The 6,675-nt window shown below is 41.9% G+C and overlaps 1 pseudogene; it reads right to left on the bottom strand.

Moving 5' to 3' along the window:
• Positions 1-3,802: 3,802 nt before the first annotated feature.
• LOC146796663 (ras-related C3 botulinum toxin substrate 1 pseudogene) lies at positions 3,803-4,470 on the bottom strand (annotated as a pseudogene).
• Positions 4,471-6,675: the final 2,205 nt, after the last annotated feature.

Here is a 6,675-nt window from a genome sequence, read left to right as displayed (position 1 = left end):
GGGTGAGGCTAAGAAGATTGCTCAAATAAACCTTAATAAAGTACAATCAGAATCCAAAAAATTGCTTAATGCATTGAAATGCCTCCATCTTTCATTCATAGGTCGCTCTAACCTGGTTAAAATGATGATCTTGCCCAAATTTACGTACCTTTAGAGTTTAAAAAAGATTGGATCAGTAAAATGCAGGGTGAAATTATGACTTTTATTTGGGCTTCAAAGGAAACTAGAATCTCTTGGAAGAAGTTAAGAAGGAAGCAGGAACATGGAGGGATTGCCTGCCCGGACTTATTCCAGTACTATAGGGCATTCCATTTTAAGAATATCAAGAGTACTTTTTAAAAAAACGCAGCTCCCTTCCAACTTTCATGAAAGCACTGACAGGTCGGGAGGGTGACCATTTTCTGAACAAATTTGGTCATATGAAGTACTTTAAGAAAGTCAAATTAAAAATCTTGGGAGCTGCTGTTAAATTGTGGGTCCAGATAAGGCGTTTATGGAAGATCCCTTATTATAGCTACTATGCCCCTATCTGGGACTCGCCCGGCATGCCTGAATGTTTAAAGGATGTGTTATCAGTCCCGTTGAGAGGAAGCGGAGTGCTGGAATGGGGGCAATTACTATCTGGACCTAACATTGTTGATTGGGACCGTCTGGTAGATCTAACAAATGGGGCTTTATCCAAATTCAAGTATTATCAGCTAATGAGCTGGACCAAAACAATAAAAAAAGATGGGATAGGTAACATAGAGATGGAGGCAAAACTCCAAGGGAGATTTGAGAAGAAAGAAGTAGCCTTCTGGTATTGGATGCTTATTGATGAAGGATGTGAGGAATTTACACTACCAAATGAGATCTGGGGGAAGGCGCTGCCGTCGCTGGATGTTTCAGCACTATGGCAAGTATCTGCGGCTGCATTTGGGGATGTTATCAAATCTGTACCGTTGAAGAAAAACTTTCTATTTACTCTGCACAGAGCATACTGGACGCCTAAGAGGTTGTCGAAAATGAATAAAGGGAGAGCTAGATGCTGCCCCAAATGTGGCGAGGAGCAAGCTGATGACAGTGTGCGCACCTCCAATCCTATTGGGAAGATGTAGGTAAGATCCTCTCAGACGTGCTCCACCAAGAAATTCAGGTAAGCGCCCAATTGATTCTGTTTAGGGTAAAATTGGATGATAATGAGAGGTCCAGTCTCATTAAAAGACAGAGGAACTTGCTATTTTTGTTTATTTCAGCTGCCAGAAGGGAGATTTGCATAAAGTGGGTCAAGCATTTTCCTCCTAGCGTAGAAGAGTGGTTGAATTCAGACCTTAGAATAAAATTATTGGATAGAGCTGGACCACATAGTAAAAGATTAGATTTTTGGAATGATTAGGAACAGTACTGGATATGGAAATCGTAGCGTTTTGAGATTTTGGCGATTATCTGAAGTCCAATGATTAAGCGCATTAATAGTTTTGAATGGTGGTTATAGAGAGTTCATCTATGCAAAGAGTGGGCAAGTCGCGTTGGAGAGTTTTGACTGGGCTGTTGGATACCCCTTTGCTGGGTAAGGAATGATCCAATCGATGGGTAAGGGTCATGGAAGATATAGCCCAAGAGTAAAACCTCTCCTTAAAGTGGACATGTTTGCCACAAACACTCTATTTCTCAAAACTTTGCGTAATGAGGACTAAAAAATAATTTTAAAAAATGTCCCCACGAAAAAGCAGATGATATTCATATGTTCCTGGAGTTCCCTGTGATCCAGAAATTTTGGGTGGACGTAAGTAGAGATATTTCAGCTATACTGGACACAGAACTCCAGGTAGGTTACTACATGTCTTTTTGGGGTGTCATCTCTACATGTTGATTTTACCAATGAAGAAAAGAAACTGGTTGTTTATTTGATTATCTTGGCACGAAGACAGATATGTAAGAAATAGATTAGTGATGTGTCACCAACTGAAATAGAATGGATAAGAGCTGTCAAAAGTATCATAAGTTTGGATAGAACTGTGGGAAAGAAAAGGAATAGATTTTGGATTCCTGCTTTAAAGTGGATAGAAAGAAAAGTATAGGGAAGGGTTTGGCCCAATGATTACGCCTTCTTTTTATAGTTCAAGGATTTATTAATTCAAACATGCATGTAAAACACTAAATGCCTTAGCAAAAGATCAATTTAAAAACACTGTTCACAATGTTGAAACTTTCTCAAACAATCTTAAATTTTGTTTAAGTGGATGAAAGCTTAAAGTTTGCGACGTAATTTCCGCCAGTGTTCAGTACAACAGAACATTGTTATCACTAGCACTAATTTACAAAACCTCACAGATCCAATTTAACAGTACTTAAAAGCAATTATGGTATTCACTTGGGTGAGGTAAAATACAGTATTGGTAGCTAATTATGTAAACCTGGCAGTATGATGATATTTAATTAAGGTTTGTCGCTTAAAATAATGACGAAATTATAAAAAAAGATTACGGGGCATATTATCAAGGACGACGTTAAAATTATCGCCGCTTTAGCGGCAGAAAACTGCCGCTAAAGCGGCGATAATGGGCTTGATAATATGCCCTTGAGAATTCCAATAGAAGCCCAGGTTCACACCAGAACATGGGCTTCTATGGGAATTCTCAAGAACATATTATCAAGCCCATTATCGCCGCTTTAGCGGCAGTTTTCTGCCGCTAAAGCGGCGATAATTTTAAAGCCGTTTCTTGATAATATGCCCCAACATTTGTAAAGCTCAGTCACATGATTTTTACATCCGATATAGGACTAAAGAAAGTTCCTTGGAAAGCGCATTAGTTTACATGACCAAAGTTAGCTCAAAAAAAGGCAATGGTTTACCATTCTATTCTGAGAAAAAGCAGTATTAAATTGTAAAAAGACAAGAGATACAAATTGCAGTCAGAAAAGGTTCTATAAGAAAAGCAATTACCTTGAACAACATCAATGGGAATGACCAGTTAAGAACTGTGATAATCGAATGCCCTGCCTTGAAGAAAAACAAACGTATACCTACCTATAACAACTCTTCCATCCACTTTATTTATGACACAGGCGTTTGCTGACACCACTTGTACCAGTGGCAGACAGCCATCACGTTTGCCTAATTCGTGTCACTTTTGTAGATGTTTAGAATGCTACAATACTGTCACTTTATAGACCTTGACAAAGGCAAATTTGCTTTACATATGCATTCCAAAAAGTCTTCCTTACGACCAAGGCTATTTAAAATACAAGTACAATTTTAAGTCACAGCAGGAAAGCTAAACTGGTGTACAACAGATCATTGCAGTATTTAGCTGTGAATCAAAATTCTAAATATCACAACACGTTCGGATTCACAAGCTATACAGCGAACATGGGTTAATAGAATGTTTCACAACTGCATTGAATTGCAACATCTATTACTATGGATAATTAACTGCTCCACACCTGCGAAACAAATGTTACAAATTAAACTTGTTAAAACGAGAAAGTAACCATTCTGGAGGACAATTGTCTTTTTTAGTGCACATAGCAGAAAGAGTTTATTGGATAGTTTGGCAACACGTGATTGGTCTGAGCAATAACACAACTGGTGTAAAAATAAGGCCATCTAAATGTTTTTCTATCATGGTTGATTTCATTTTAGTATCAGAAAATGTGTTAACTTTTAAACTTAAAACAAATGAAACCGGGAAGTTTGTGGTGAATCTCGAAAATTGATTACAAGTAGAGGAAGAATGGCATTGCGAGTCTGTGCACCAATATTTTGGGCAAGCAAAGCTTACAGGGGTTTAGAGTTGATGCGAGTTTACGGTGTCAATTTTTATAGGATCCTGCATTTTCTCTTCCTCTTCTTGACAGGTGGTGGGCAGAGAACAGCTCTAATAGCTTCATCAAACACTGTTTTAAGACCACGCTTTGCAAGTGCAGAGCATTCCAAGTATTTCACAGCACCTAAATATTTGGCCATGGCAAGGCCCTGTGGGTAGGTAATTGGAGTTAATTTCTTTTCTTTGAGTTTTTCAATAGTGTCCTTGTCGTCTCTCAGATCAAGCTTGGTACCCACCAAAATGATGGGAGTGTTGGGACAATGATGTCTCACTTCAGGATACCACTACGCTCGAACGTTTTCAAACGATGCAGGACTCACAAATTAAGAACACATCCCTTTGCGGATATAATAAGGGATGCAGCCTGTCATAGTCTTCCTGTCCAGCTGTATCCCACAACCCCAAGTTGACAGGTTTTCTATCAACCATTACATTGGCAGAATAGTTGTCGAACACAGTGGGGATGTATTTTCCAGGAAATGCATTGGTCGTGTAACTGATGAGCATGCATGTTTTACCCACAGCCCCGTCCCCGAACACCACACACTTGATGGCCTGCATAGTGGCTGCGGCGGCCCTGCTCTAGAGGATGGCGCTGACACTGGCGCTCGAGCGGGTTAGCAACCCTCCTGATCTGACCTCGGCCGCAGGCGTTCCCAGAGACAGATCGCAGACTGAAGTATCCACCACCCTAAACCAAGACTAAGCTGCAGGGAAACAGGAAGTGCCGCGCAGGCGTACATCCGGCCTTCTTATTATGGTCTTCAAACTCTCCGGTAGGATCTGTGTGTTGGCTGGTTTCCGACCTGGACAGAGAAAATATAGGAGAACTATAGAAGACACTGAGATCCTTGGTGTAAAGAAATAGCTCTGGAAGGTGCTGGACCAGGGGGGCCTCAGAGTTTGATTCAAAGGTAAATGAGGACTTAAAAAAAAAGAAAAAAGATGTATCTGCCATCTGGAACTGTTTTGCTTGTGACTATCATCAAAGGGACTCCCAGTGCCATCCACATTTTTGTTCCCCACAGTAGGCTAACATGAAGGTCCTAGATGTTCCCCCATTTTGTTGCCAGTGTCTACCTGCTCCTTCCCCATGGTGCAGAATGGTGAACAAGGTATGTGCATTGCTGTCTCTTTCTCTGTTGGCATTGGCTCTCCCACCCCTGAGTGAACTGGCCATGTGGGAGTGGCATCCCCTTGGTTTGGAGCCATGCCCATGCCTCATCAGGTGATTGTAAGAAGTGGATCTTGTCCCCTTTCACTGCTCTCAGATTGGCCAGAAAAAGAAGTGCATATTTCAAGTTCATAAGGCATTGGTGCCTCTTAAACGCCGCTGTACTTCTGATGTGTAGTCAGAATATGCAGTAGCACTAGCGCCTTCAAATTGCCATGGTCCCTTGATCCTGAATAGTTGCAGAATGTGGTCTTGGTCCCTATAATTTAGTAGGTGGGCAATGACCAGGCACTCTGTGCTCAAGGTAGTGGGGGGCGTCATGGAATATGATGCTTTCTTTCAACTGAATTGAGGAAGTCGTCCCCCTAGGACTGTACCTGTTAACCAAAATTCTTCTAGGAATATTTGGGTATTTTGAGGGAGCAAATATTGTTTCACCTCGAATGACCCTTTGGGGGCATATTTACTAAAAAATTTCGGATTGCGGTGTTACGCTAAATTTGGTAACACCGAGGTCTGACATTTTTAAAACTTAGGGATGTGCTGTATTCACATGAATACGTCGCACCTGTCCATTTCCCCTAGCGTGGCGCTAAAAAAGCTGCCTTGAACCAGCGCAGCATCCTGCTGCCATGTTGCAAGGGTGCTTGCGCTACAGGGGCGATTGTTTATGTGCAGGAAGGGGCACCTTCCAGCACATAAACAATAATTAACAATAATTATGTATGATGCAGAATGCAGTACACATGTAAAGAGCAAAATACGAGGAGAAATTAATAATTTCTCCTCGTTCTATTATACTAACACCAGGTATTCCTTGGCGTTACTTTTTGGTGCTGATTTAGGCTTGTAAATCTGAGGCAGCGTCAAAAAGCAATGGGTGTTGCAGTGGAATGCCCAGTGCAACACCGATTGCACTCCCCTTTGCCGCAGAAGACTGTGGTGGAAAGGGACATATTTACAAAGTGGCATTAAGGCGCGTTAAGTGGCTTAGCACCATCTTGTAAATATTAGAAATGGCGCTATGCCACCGGAGCGCCAGAAAAAGTGATGCTCCGGTTGCAAAAGGGGCTTGTAAATATGCCCCTTGGTATCTTCTGCCCGTAACTGCAGCTGGTTCACTTCCATCCTGAGTAGTCACATCTCGGGTTGGACTTCTTGGAGCATTGGGTTCATTGGGGAAATAGTGAATTCTGTCTCGTCACCCTCTCTATACTTTCCTGCTTATTCGTGTAGAGCAAGTTAACCTCCACGGTGACTGTGCCTATCTTGGAATCAATCAATGTTTTGGTGACTAATACTGCCCTGTAGTATCCTTTCAAATTGGCCTAAGTGCTTCTCTAGGGTGGACTCCAATTGGGTCGGTGGGCCCTAGCTGCTGTCGCTGGCCTTGTCAACAGTCTTGAGTTTTACCATATTGGGTCTCTGGGTTGCTCACATATATCCTGTTAGCTTTCCACAGTTTGATCCGGTGTAGGGAGAAAGGTTTATGGGGGCGCAATCACGCCGTGTTCTCAAAAGGACTACATGGGAATAGTAGTGGTAGTCTGTTGGCCTCCCTGTCGCTTCAACTTGTGCACCACTTCAGGTGCCACTGATAGCAGGAGGTAAGAGTCTGCAACACAGTGTTTTATTCAGCCACCCTTGAAGTTTATGTGGCCTTGTCAGCAGTTACCTCCCAATCTACGACCA

Source organism: Triturus cristatus, chromosome 10, assembly GCF_964204655.1.
Source record: "Triturus cristatus chromosome 10, aTriCri1.1, whole genome shotgun sequence".
Classification (NCBI taxonomy): domain Eukaryota; kingdom Metazoa; phylum Chordata; class Amphibia; order Caudata; family Salamandridae; genus Triturus; species Triturus cristatus.
This window is presented reverse-complemented; position numbering and strand designations above follow the sequence as displayed.